The sequence below is a fragment of the Rhinolophus sinicus genome, chromosome 14 (genome assembly GCF_057876585.1).
Source record: "Rhinolophus sinicus isolate RSI-liver-muscle chromosome 14, RSI-T2T, whole genome shotgun sequence".
NCBI classification, from domain to species: Eukaryota; Metazoa; Chordata; class Mammalia; order Chiroptera; family Rhinolophidae; genus Rhinolophus; species Rhinolophus sinicus.
Window position 1 is genome coordinate 129,713,460 of NC_142514.1, and position 12,701 is coordinate 129,726,160.

The 12,701-nt window shown below is 42.3% G+C and overlaps 1 protein-coding gene across 3 annotated transcripts in view; it reads left to right on the forward strand.

The window, feature by feature from the left end:
* Window positions 1–12,701, forward strand: part of ME3 (malic enzyme 3) — a 176,215-nt gene that overhangs the window by 65,482 nt on the left and 98,032 nt on the right. The gene's annotated exons all lie outside the window — the stretch shown is intronic.

Below are 12,701 nucleotides of genomic sequence, written 5' to 3' on the forward strand. Positions count from 1 at the left end.
CGGCCCACAGACCTGGGTTCCTATTCCAGCTCTATAACTTAGCAACTGTATAATATTTGGCCGACATTTTACTCCAGAGGGGTGTTGTAGAAGGATAAAATGGAAAAGTGGCAGTGGTTCATTCAACACCTACCACAAGCCCAGACCTTAGTAGGCACTAAAGAAATAGTATTAATATCTGTATTTAATTTAACGTAAGTTATAAAATATAGACTGACTTACAAAGTGAGTATTCATCTGTAAAAGCAACTTAACATTTCCAGACTATTCTATGACCCAATCAATCATTCAGTGAGTGTTGTATTTAGTTAATCAACATTAATTTAGCACGAGCTATTAGTAGGTCATTGAAAGGAGACTTTAAATATTGACTTTATTTCATCTATCACAGGATATTGGTTTTAGAAGAGCCTGGTAGGTAAATGTCACCAACTACAGCCTTGAGTATAGAGTTTATTTTGAGACATTTGGAGGGGAGGTCACCCTGCCAGGTCTCTGTGAATATCAGCAACACTTCTTTCAGGGTGGACGGTGTCACTCTAGAACAACCAAGCCCCATGTGCAGAAATTCAGTGACCTTTCAGGGAATCATTAACAGAAAAGAGCTCTTTGATTAGGTCCACGTGGTCCCAACGCATATAGATCATAATCATGTGTATGAAATGAGAAAATATTTAGAAGACTCAAATTCATGAAGTGCCAAGATTAGATTCTATCTCAGGAGGGAATAAAGAAACAATTGAACGTTGATTATATAAACGAAGCACTGATAAGAAGAAAAGCTCACATGGTTTGAGGTTCTACATGCTCCTTTCCCTTTCTTTTAATATAAATCTAATTTTTAAATGGAAATACCGTTCAAAAAGTATTCCAGCCCTTGGACTTTTAACTTTCAATCCAGTCCACTATGAGTTTCTCCCATTAGTTTTAAATTTGCATTATGTCCCCATTAGTGGTTAAAATTTATTGGGCTCTTAGCCTTGATTTCCAAGTACATGGTGTCCCAACTGTGAGTACCAAAGCAAATGAATAGAATGGATTAGGATAGAGGTGAGAGAAGGAAGAATAAACAGGATGAGAAATTCTAATGACACTCTATGCTGCTGTCTCTTTCAGGGGCACGAGGTTAACAAATTCTTGTGTTCTCCCATGTACCTCCATCTGGTAAGGACCTGGTCACAGCTATGTTTACTAGGTCCCTCAGAGGTGCCAGCCACTAGCTGAGCACACCATGCAGGGAGTTTCAGTTAGTTCCATGGCAATCTTTTGAAATGGGTATTACTATCTTCATTCCATAGGTGAGGAAATAGAGGATTAGAAAAGTTAAGAAAGTTGCCTAGGATCACACAGCCGGGAAAGGTTGGGTCACAATTTGAATCCAGAGCAGGAGACTTCAAAGCTTGATCCCCTTCCTCTGTGTCCTCTCCTGGGCAAATCTGCACTGCATACCTGAATTCCAGCAAAAATACTACGGGTGCTATTTTGCTGAGCACCCCAGCCCGCCAGGCACTAAACTCGCCTGCCTAATTTCAAATTAAGTCTCAAATATAAGGGGGTGTAAAGGACACTGGTTTGAATAAAACAGATCACTAGACTGAAACTCCATGGCAGCAGGGCCTACGTTTATTTGGTCTCTTGTACATCCAGTGCTGATCCACGGCTGGTCCTCAAAACATTCTTGTTAAATGAATGAGTATGTAAATGAATTCATGAACCAACAATTGAAATGGAATTCCAGATTCAAGTCCCATTTCTGCAACTTGCTAGGGCCTTGATTTTAGGCAAGTTATGAAGCTGTCTTAGCCTCAGCATTGCTGTCTGCAAAATGGGCACAACACTTTCACAGCCTACTTCATAGAGCAGTGGTTCCTAAACTCTGTTGTATCTTGCAATCACCTGTGGACTTTTAAAAATCCCTCATCCAATAAAGAGGTAGTACATATGTACAATGGAATATTACTCAGCTATAAATAGAATGAAATCTTGCCATCTGCAACAACATGGATGGATGTGAAGGATATCGTGCTGAGCAGAGTAAGTCAGACAGAGACAAATGCCTTATGATTTCACTTATATGTGGAATCAAGAGAACAGGATAAACAAACAAACAAAACAGAAACAAGGTCATAGTCACAGAGAACATTTTAATGGTTGCTGGATTGAGGAGGCGTGGGGGGATGGGTGAAGGAGGGTGGAGATTAAGAAGAACAGATTGGTAGTTACAAAGTCATGGGAGTGTAGAGTAGAGCATGGGGAATATAGTCAGTAGTATTGTAATAACTATGTATGGTGCCAGATGGGTACTAGATTTATCAGGGTGATCACTTCATAAGTTATATAAACAACTAATCACCGTGTTGTACACCTGAAACTAATACAATATTGTATGTCAACTGTAATTGGAAAATTAAAAAAATTAACATTAAAAACTCCTTATCCAGGCTTCCGTCCGCAGAATTCTGACTTAATGCGTATGGGGTGTGACCTGGGCATTTATTTATCAGCCTCCCAGGTACTTCGAAAGGGTAGCAAAATTTGGAGACCACTGTCATAAGGATATTCTTTTCGTTTTGGGGGGATTGTCAGATATAACAAAGGAAATAAAACTACTTTATAAAACCTAAAAAGGCAGTTAAATATAGTTATCATAAAATCAGTCCAAAATGACTCTGGACCTACAACTTCTGCCTCCTGATGTCCTGATCGTGGAGGAAACTGGTTGCTCTGATCTCCCATGTGCCACAGCGGTCATTCTGCGTCCAGGTCAAAATGACCTCCTTCTTGCTTCATCTGATCTGGTGGCAGAATTGAGGCCAAGTCCCAGGAAAAAGAGGATTTGGTGAACATCAGGGCTAGAACAGTTTGGCAATGACATGCTGGACAATCACTCTGTCGGATAAACTTGTCCTTAGTCGGTCGCACCCAGTTCTGGCACCCCCACCCACTCAGTGGCACGCACCAGGCCTCCATGCACAATGCCTATTCAGAGACCCTCCCAAACGTGTCTGTTTGTTTTATGCTTCCTGGTCACAGTTCACTTTTTGACCTAATCCTCTTCGGCTGAGCCTGTCTAAGAGCTGTTGTGTTGTTGGAGGAAGGAAGGGGTACTCCCTCGTCCTCCGCAGCTCTCCTGCCCATCACCTTCCTCTGCCGTTACCCGCCTGAGGTTCAGCTGAGCTGGAGGGCCATCACAGTGCCAAGAACAATATTACTTAACTTTTAAATAATAGTCTCTTGGGAAGAGAAGGTCATGAAGCATTCAAACTGCCACAGGGAATTTTGCCAAGAGAATGATTCATAAGCCTTCCAAGTATCCACCTCTGTTCCCTTGTTTCAGTTAGGACAAGATCCTAGAGTCGCCAAGTATTTCAGGAGCAGATTCTTCCATTTCTCCCCACATTGGTCCTTATCCAAAAACTTGGCATATAAGCTCGTCTTCCAATGGCAGAACAATTGAAATAGCCATTATTCTCGCTTGCTTGTGAGTAGCATGTACTAACCATATGCCCTCAGCATTTCTTTGACCCATCTGAGCCTCAATTTCCTCTTCTATAAATGGGGATAATGACACCTGCCCTGTCTAGGATCAAATGACAGAAACCAGATGAGACCATTTTAGAAACAATAAAGCAGCAAAAATATGCAAGACATGTTAGGCAAAAGGGGCACACAATTTATTTAGGTTTAGTCCCTGCCCTGAAGGAACATATTGTCTTAAAAGGAAAAGAGACAAGAAAGAAAATAAATACCATAAAGTGCAATTGCTAAATTGCTTGTAGTTCTGAACCTAGAGGGATATGAAACTGCAGTAGACACCGCCATTTTTAAACATTTCTACCACATCTTTGAATTTACAAAGAGATCTCAACATCCATGACTCATTTGATTGACACAACCACCCAGTGAGGGCGGCAGACTCAGAGAGGTGAAGTAACTTCCCCAGAACCACACAGTCTGAAAGTGGAGAAACTAAACGCAGAACTTTTGTCTTCCAGTTCCCTTCCCACTCCCCCATCCTGGCTGTGTGAGTGCAGTACTTCCCTGTCCAGGTTGCTGTTTCTTGGAAGGAAAACTGAATTGTATCTCCCATGAGAACAAGAGCTTCTGTGTACACCATAGATGGAAAGACCACACATTTGCAGCCCACAGCACCAAAGCCTAGTCTGTGAGCCCAAATCTGATTTAGGGTTGGTTCTGGACAGTAATGAGCAGTGTGTCATCCACTCCCCTTTCATGAATTTACGAGGTGTTTCTGGATATGTAATTTTGCATCTGATCACAGAAGTAAGTCTGGGAGGAAGGCCATTCTCAGGTCTGTGTCTGCTAAGACTTGTGTTTCTAAGACCCTCATGTATCCATCCCAGGAGTGTACTCAGGGGCCCTCATAAACCTGGGGTTCAGTGAGAGAACAGCAGCCTCGGCAATCCCACTTCCTGTCTCCAACTGGAGTCCACGTCACCCTAACTCATAAAAATCCCAAACAGAGACATGAAGGAGTCTGAAAAGGACCGGGAAATGCCTTCCAGTCCCCTAACAGCTAATCTGCTTTAATTGTACCGTTTGGGAGCTGATGGCCCACAGCTTGGTCCCAGCTATGCCACACTGCTGTTATATTTGATTGATTGATTGACTGCTTACAGCATAAACAGTCAGCTCAGAGCATGACGTAATGATGGTAGAACAGAAAACCTTCGCTTACACGTGTGTCCGTTAAGCCTTCCATCCAGTAATGATGCCAGTCAGAGGAAACATGGCCACGTGTGTGCCATGGGCCATACACAGACGTCGTCACAGAGGTACAAGCACACCTGTTTGCAGAGGGGCTGACTGGTCTGGCACTAATGCAGAGGGTCACTCAGCAGTAGCTGGACCATTAAGGTAACAGGCTCTATCTGGAGAAGCAGAATAACTTTATCTCTAGTCAAACAAAAGCCAACTCAGTCAACAACCTATTTAATCTGTTAACTCTCAGGAACAGTTGATTAGCTCAGAGGAAAGAGGATGCATTTTGGAAGTGTATGGACCTGGGTTCTACTGCTTTTTCCATCAACTCGCTGTGACCTCAGGCACATTACTTACCCCTCTGGCCTCAATTTCCTAGTCCACAAACCAAAGATAATAATCACAGGATAATTAACTTTCGGTGGCTGTGAGGATTAGCGCTGAGAAGCATGAGGTGCCTGTCTCAGTGCCTAAACCAGCCCAACGTGTGCCCAATAAAAGGTAATGCTTGCCATCGTTATTGATGCTGATGATAACTGTTGTGCTACAGCCCTGTGTCAGCCGTTTCAAATTGTCTGCATCCCACTACCCTGAGTTTACTAATAGTAATTAAGGCTCAGGGACTCAAACAGAAAACACATTTCATGTGCTAAACTGTATGACACTGACACTGAGAGAAGCGGGAAGCTGTGTGAAATGAGGCTTCAGGGAAGACCTCCTGGAGGAGGGGGCCTGACTGTGGATGGGAAGCTGAAGGAGGGCAGTGGGTAAGGATATTGATGTGAGTCAGAGCAGCCAGAAAGAGTGCTTGTTGCAGCTTGGGCAGTGCACAGGGCTGCAGAGGCAGGAGCCCTGCACAGCCATGGACAAGCAGTTACACTTGATGTGGTGATGTCACTCCCCCCCCCTTCCACCAGCCCCCTTCTGGCAGATTAGCTCCTGACCACATGTCATGCGGGAGACCCTGCTCGCTGCACCATTTGTCGTGCGGGAGACCCGGTGGGGTCTCTGTTCCCACTCCCCACACAAGAACGCAGGATATGGTGAGGCCAAAAAGGAACACCCACGGAGCCATAGGTAGGGGAGTCATACCACTATATTCTCTCTGGCGGCACTATACTCTCACTGGAGGCTGGATCCACACTGTCCGCAAACCGCCATCCACGCTTGCCAGCCCAGCCGCCATCTTCTTGCTAGCCCCCATTCTTCTCTTCTCTTTGCTAGCATAGCCACAGCAGTTATATTAGTAGCCAATGGCTCACTGGTTACAGCTGACGGCCAACTAGCCACAGCTGATGGCCATGCAATCACAGTTGGCCATTTACTACCTGAGTCAGCACCTGTCTATGTGAGGCTGAGAGCCTGGAAACTACTTTCTGGGGCTCTGCCCCCACACCACACTTCAGGGCTTATCTCCAACATCTGTTAATGAGCTCTACCCCGTGAACAAAATAGTAATAAGGAGAACAGCTGACATTCATGGAGCATTTTCTAGGTGACAGTACCTGTGCTGAGTGTTTCCCATGCATTATTTCATTGAATCCCACAGCACGTGAAAGGAGCAGCACTTAATTTTCTACTTGGAGAAGTGGCTTGCTCAAGGTGAAGGCTCAGGATGGCCATTACATGTTAATCCATGGATCTCATCCAATAGACTCATCCAGTAGGACAGTGACCAGCACCTATTCCTTTTTGGGATGCCCCAGTGCCCAACGTGGTGGGCCTGGCACAGAGTAGGAACTCAGAAATGCTCATGGGATGAATGAGAAGACATTGTCAAGCATACAGCCGGGCTCAAGCCCCAGGCAGAGGCCCCGGTGGTACTGGGAGAGCTCCCCTCAGAAATGCTCAGTCGGAAGGAATGGGGCACTCAGAACCTGGGTCTCTGACAAGCAGGAGGCAGGCGCAGGGGCACCACGTGGTGGGCTTGCTGCCTCTGAGCCACTTGACAGTGGGATCTATTCAATGAGCTTCTCTCTGACGTCAGCAAGTTTGGTCCAGGGAACTTGTGCAATGCTGAGCCCACAAGTAGAGTTCAGTGGCTGGGCCAGAGACGATCATGCAGAGAAGATGATAAAATAGGCAAAGTCAGGGGTGACAGTTAAAGGATTAGCGCTGGTACAGCACAGGCGCTGAGCAATCGAAACAGTCCCAGGATTTTAGTGCGAGATCGGGGTCTTGAAGCCCTCCGCTTTGCCCTTCTTTAACGCATTGGTTGTTTGGGTCTCTGGGACGTCCAGAGGTTCCCCGGAAGAAGCCAGAGCTAGTTGGGAGGGACCCGTAGCTGGAGGGGAGTGGTCAGAGCAGTGGTCTGTAACAATTGAAACATTGCCAAAAGAGTAATAACTGGCAAGTCCCTATTGGTGTGCCCTAAATACCACAGGGTATGAGTTTGAAATATAGCTAAGGAATCAGCCATTTTTCAAAAGCCACTTATCCTATTTTAAGATCTTTGTTAAAACTAGATAGATAATCCACAACTGCATTTAATTAGGCACATTGAAACTGTCATTTCTCAGTGTGGTAAGAATGAATAAGGGTCCCACTGGCAACCCCTCAATGTTGTACAAACCGTATTTTACCCTAGGACCCCTGGTATAGTTATGGGAATTATGATTGTTTTTGACAGACAGACCAAGAGTCTAAGTGTCGATTAGCCAAGTTTTTGCTTTTGGAGAGAAATGCAGATTCTAATACTTTGCCCCCACAGCCTCATGAATCGTCATGCACCTATCCTATTTTGGAGGCTATGGTACAGCCTTGTTGTTTTACAAACTTGTAAATCTGAAGTAGCCTTAACATTAGCTTCAGGATGAAAAGAAGCTTCTAGTAGTATTTTTTTTTTCTTAATCCTTGAAATTACCAGTTGCTAAATGGTCATACTTTTTCCTCAAATACAAAAGAGGTTGGTGGCAGTCGGCCAAGAGAAACACTTAGCCTTGTAGAGAGAAGCGGACTGCTATTAAAACCCACAGTGGTCATTAATGACGATGATGTCATAATTAAATGCCTGGGCCTCCCCAGGGCCAAGGAGCAATGACTGCAATCTTTACCAAGCCAGTGAACAGTCGCTTGCCTAATGGTGTCTGGTGAAAGTGCCCAGTCTCCGGGGTGAGGTGGTTTCCTGCAAAAGCATCAGGAACCCTTGCTGCACCATTCATGCAAAGCTGGTGGCCAGCCCATGGGATTTATGAACTGGTGACTCTGGGCTTTGATGAAAAAAAAAGGTTGGTATTTTATGTGTGGAGAACACTTCGAGAAGTCTCTGTGAGTCATACTTTCAAACACAGTTGAGCCTATCTTCGCATAGATCTTTCTTAAAGTTCCAGCAGATCTGAGAGGAGGAACAATTCTTCAGGGTTTTCATAAGCTGACTCATCATTATTACTTTATAAAAACGTAAGCCTTGCCGGCTACAAAATCAACGTACAAAAGTCCATTGCATTCCTATATACTAACAATGAAACCTCAAACAAAGAAATAATAAAAACATAAGAGGAGCCTATACTGGTAATTTTAGAGACTCGCAAGTTACAAACCGAAAACAAAAAGGAAATTGGGAGTAGCCTAGGAACCTTTTATTCACTTTTCTTCTCTATTTCTTTTTTTCCATTCCTCCCTCGCCACTCCCCATCCCAACTCACATTTTATAAGGTCAATCTCACCAAGGTCCTGGCAGGAAATCCGCCACTGTTGGGGCAAGAATGCAGCCTGTGATCAAATCTTGGTTCTGTCACTTAACCTCTAGTCAAAATTAATCAGGAGAAAAATGACCACATGAAATATTCTTATTAATTATTTAATAACTAGCATCCTGGGTTAAGAAGCAATAAAATAGGGGTACTCGCTTTGTAACTTCAGGAGAACTACATAACCTCGCTTGCTTAGCCTTCTCATCTGTAAAAAGTGGAGGCTGTAAAACCATCCGCAATGTGGTTGTAAAGAAAGCAGAGAGTAAGATTGGATATTCTCATTAACCAGAGTTGCTTTAGGTATCATCACCCTTGAATACAATGGGGGTCATATTAACAGTGTTAGTCAGTCAGTTAGTTGGTTAGTTAGTTAGTAAGTCAGTTAGTTAGATGGTTAAAAACTGTTCTCAGCCCCCTACACAATCCCCCCCACCCATAGGGATTCTGGTCCCTTCCCTGTTGGGATCCACCAACCACGGAGCCACTAAGGGGCTCACCACTGTGGCGTTGCCTGGGCCCTCCCTCCGTGAGAAAACTGAGGAAGCTGTGGCAGTGCCAGAGCAGCCCTCACCTCAGCACAGCCACCCTGAGTTCTACACAGAATAAGTCTCTTTTTATCATGTGTTGCTCCATATCATTTTGGGATAAAGCCAGGCAGCTTATGTCCCCATGTCTCACAGTGTCCCTTATGAGAATAGTTCCTGCAACTTCGGCCAGCAGACAGTCTCTGTAGGGCTTAACTGGGCCAGAGAGCAAATTCCATGATGTCCTACTTATTCCGCATCTCTCCCTGCTGGTAGCCAAACCAGAAAATACTGTTCTGTGAAAGACCCTGATAAGAGAATGAGAAGACAAGCCACAAACTCAGAGACATATTTACAAAACACATGTCTGATATAGGACTTATATCCAAAACATGCAAGGAATTTTTTAAAGACAGTTTGTATTGAGCTATAATTCACATACCACACAATTCACCCATTTAAAGTGTACAATTCAATGGTTTGGGGTCTAATACATTATTAATATTTTTAACTTGTGGTAAGGTATATACAACAAAATTTGCCATTGTAACCATTTTAAGTATGCAATTCAATGGCATTAAATCTATTCACAATGTTGTGCAACTATCACCACTATCCACTTCCAAAACTTTTCATCACCTCAAACAGAAACTCTGTAACCATTAAGCAGTAATTCACCAGTCTCCCCTTCCCCTAGACTTTAGTAACAGCGAATCTACTTCCTTTCTCTGTGAATTTGCCTGGTCTAGACATTTCATGGAATGAAATGTAATCATACAATATTTGTCCATTCATATCTGGATTCATTTAGCATAAGGTTTTTAAGGTTCATCCATGTATCAGAGCTTCATTCCTTTTTATGTTTGAATAAGTTTTCATTGTCCATATATACATTTTGTTCATTTATTCGTATCTTGGTGGACACCCACATTGATTCCACCTTTTGGCTATGATGAATAATTATTCAGTGAACACTGGCATACAAGTATTTGTTCAAATCCTTACTTTCAATTCCTTTGGGTATATATATGTAAAAGTGGAATTGCTGGGACCATATGGTAATTCTATGTTTAGCTTTTTGAGGAACCACTAAATTATTTTTCCATAGAGGCTGCAACAGTTTACATTCCAACCTGCAAGTACGAGGATTTCAGTTTCTCCACGTTGTCACCAACATTTGTTATTTCCTGTTTGTTTGTTTTTTCAGTTCTAGCCATCCTAATGGGTGTGAACTGGTATTTGTGGTTTTGATTTGCATTTCCCTAATGACAAATGATGCTAAGAATTTTTCATATGCAATTGGCCACTTGTGTATCTTCCTTGGAGAAATGTCTATTCAAGTCATTTGCCTGTTTTTTAATTGGGTTGTTTTCTTGTTGTTGTTGAATTGTAGCAGTTATTTATAAATTCTGGATACCAAACCCTTACCAAATATATGATTTCCAAAATATTTTCTCCCATTCTGTAGGTTGTCTTTTCACTCTCTTGATTGTGTCCTTTTGTGTACAAAAGTTTTTATAATAGATGAAGTCAGTTTATCTAATTTTTTCTTTGTAGCTGGTGTTTTGGATATCATATCTAAGAATCCATTGCCAAGTCCAGGGTCATGAAGCTTTACCCCTATGTTTTCTTCTTAGAGTTTTATGATTTTAGCTCTTATATTAGGTTGTTGATTCATTTTAAGTTAATTTTTGTATTTGGTGTAAGGTAGGGATACAACTTTATTTTTATGCATGTGGAAATCCAGTTGTCACTTGAAGAGACTATTCTTTAAGTGCTTATTGCTAAGTGAAAGAAGCCAATCTATATTATTTGAATTGTATGACATTCTGGAAAGGCAAAACTGTAAAGATTTAAAAAATTTTTTAAAAACTCAGTAGTTGCCACAAGTTCAAGGATGATAGGTAAAGCACATGGGATTTGTAGAGGAGTGAAACTTTTTTGTATAATACTGAAATGATGGATATAAGACATGATGCATTTGTCAAAACTCATAGGACTTCACAGTACAAAAATGGACTTTAATGTAGCAGATTTTTAAAAATTCATGCGTTAGGTTGGGGGATCTCAGTAAGGAATGCAGACTGTGACAAGAGAATTTAACAGTATTACAAATGTATGTATGATACAACTGCAGTGAATGGGGTGGACGGAAAAATGCTGACCTAAGCAACTTTGGAAATGAATGGGGTTAGTAAGAGTAAAGACAAAAGATACTGTATAGAAGCACTGTACTCTAGTTTATAAAGTTGCTTCCCATTGTAGTACAGGTGAACAATTTTGATACTGCTATATATGTATACTGGAATTGAGTAATAAAGTAAATGGATAGGAAATGGTGGGAGCTAAGTCTGTCACTGTTGGAGTGAGAATTTACAGATCAGCAGGGTGATGAGGCCAGAATGATCCATGTGGTGATGGATTAGAGTTGAAGAGACTAGTATGAACTTCTGTTTAGCTTAGTAAAGATTCATTGTCTTGCTCTGTCTGCTGTGAGGGGCTAGAAACAATGAAACCCCAGTCACAAGGAGCACTAATAATAAGGAGAGCCTGGAGCTTAGTTTCTAATACCACACTCCAAAACAGAAATCAGGCTCCTTGAGAAAATGGCTGATTCTAGGACTGGAGCAGGCAATATACAAGACGAGCCTGGAGCTTCTTATAGAGGAAGGATGGAAGGGAGGGAAAGAGGAAGAGAGGGAGGGAGGGAGGGAGGGAGGGAGGGAGGGAGGGAGGGAGGGAGGGAGGGAGGGAGGGAAAGAGGAGGAAGGAAGGAAGGAAGGGGAGGGGAAGGGGAGAGGGAGACAGAGAGAGAGAAAAAAAGGAAGAAAGAAAAAGGAAGGAATGGGAAAAAATTATGGGAATATGTCAAAGGGACACAGGAGCCAACTGAAAGAGTTCCCAATGGCCAAGACTGGAACAATTTCAGCAACAAAGTATATAAAGCAGGATTGGATTATTACCCAAAGTATAAAATAAATACCCTATTTATTCTAATAATAATTTATTCTAATAATACCCTATTCTATTCTAATATAAATAAACGATTGAACATATAAATGAATGGGGGAGAAGAGACAAATATGTCATGCAGAAGAATTCCAAAAAAGGAGTAACTTTACAGTGGAGAAACCTGACAAGCACCACTTCAGCCTGGGGGTCAAGGTCAGTATCAGCAGTGATAAGACATGTTGATAGTATGTACCTTGACCTAATGGGATGGACATGGCACTTTATCTCTGTGGTTTTCCTCCTAAAAAACCCATAACCCCAGTCTAGTCATGAGAGAAACCTCAGACAAATCCTAGTAGAGGGGTATAACTCTCAAGGTCATAAAAAACAAGAAAAGTCTGAGAAACCGTCAGAGCCAAGAAGGGCCTACGGAGACATGATGACTGAATGTAATTTAGTTTCCTGGATCATCTCGGAACAAAAAAATTATTATTTAATAATAATGTATCACTACTGGTTCAGTACCATACTGATGTAAAATATTAATAACAGGGGAAACTGGGTGAGGGGATATAGCGAACTCTCCACACTATCCTCTCAATTTTTTTTTATAAATCGTAAAGTGTTCTAAAAAACAACATGCATTTAAAACAACAAGCCAAAAACCTGACCATGTAGCTATTGTCCTTATTTTTCCAAGAGGAAGCTGAAGCTCAGAAGATTCAAAGTAACTGGCACAAGACGTCCCGTCTTCTTAAATGGCAGAGATGGGGTTTGAGTCCAGGGCCCTTTCTATTGAGTCACAGTGACG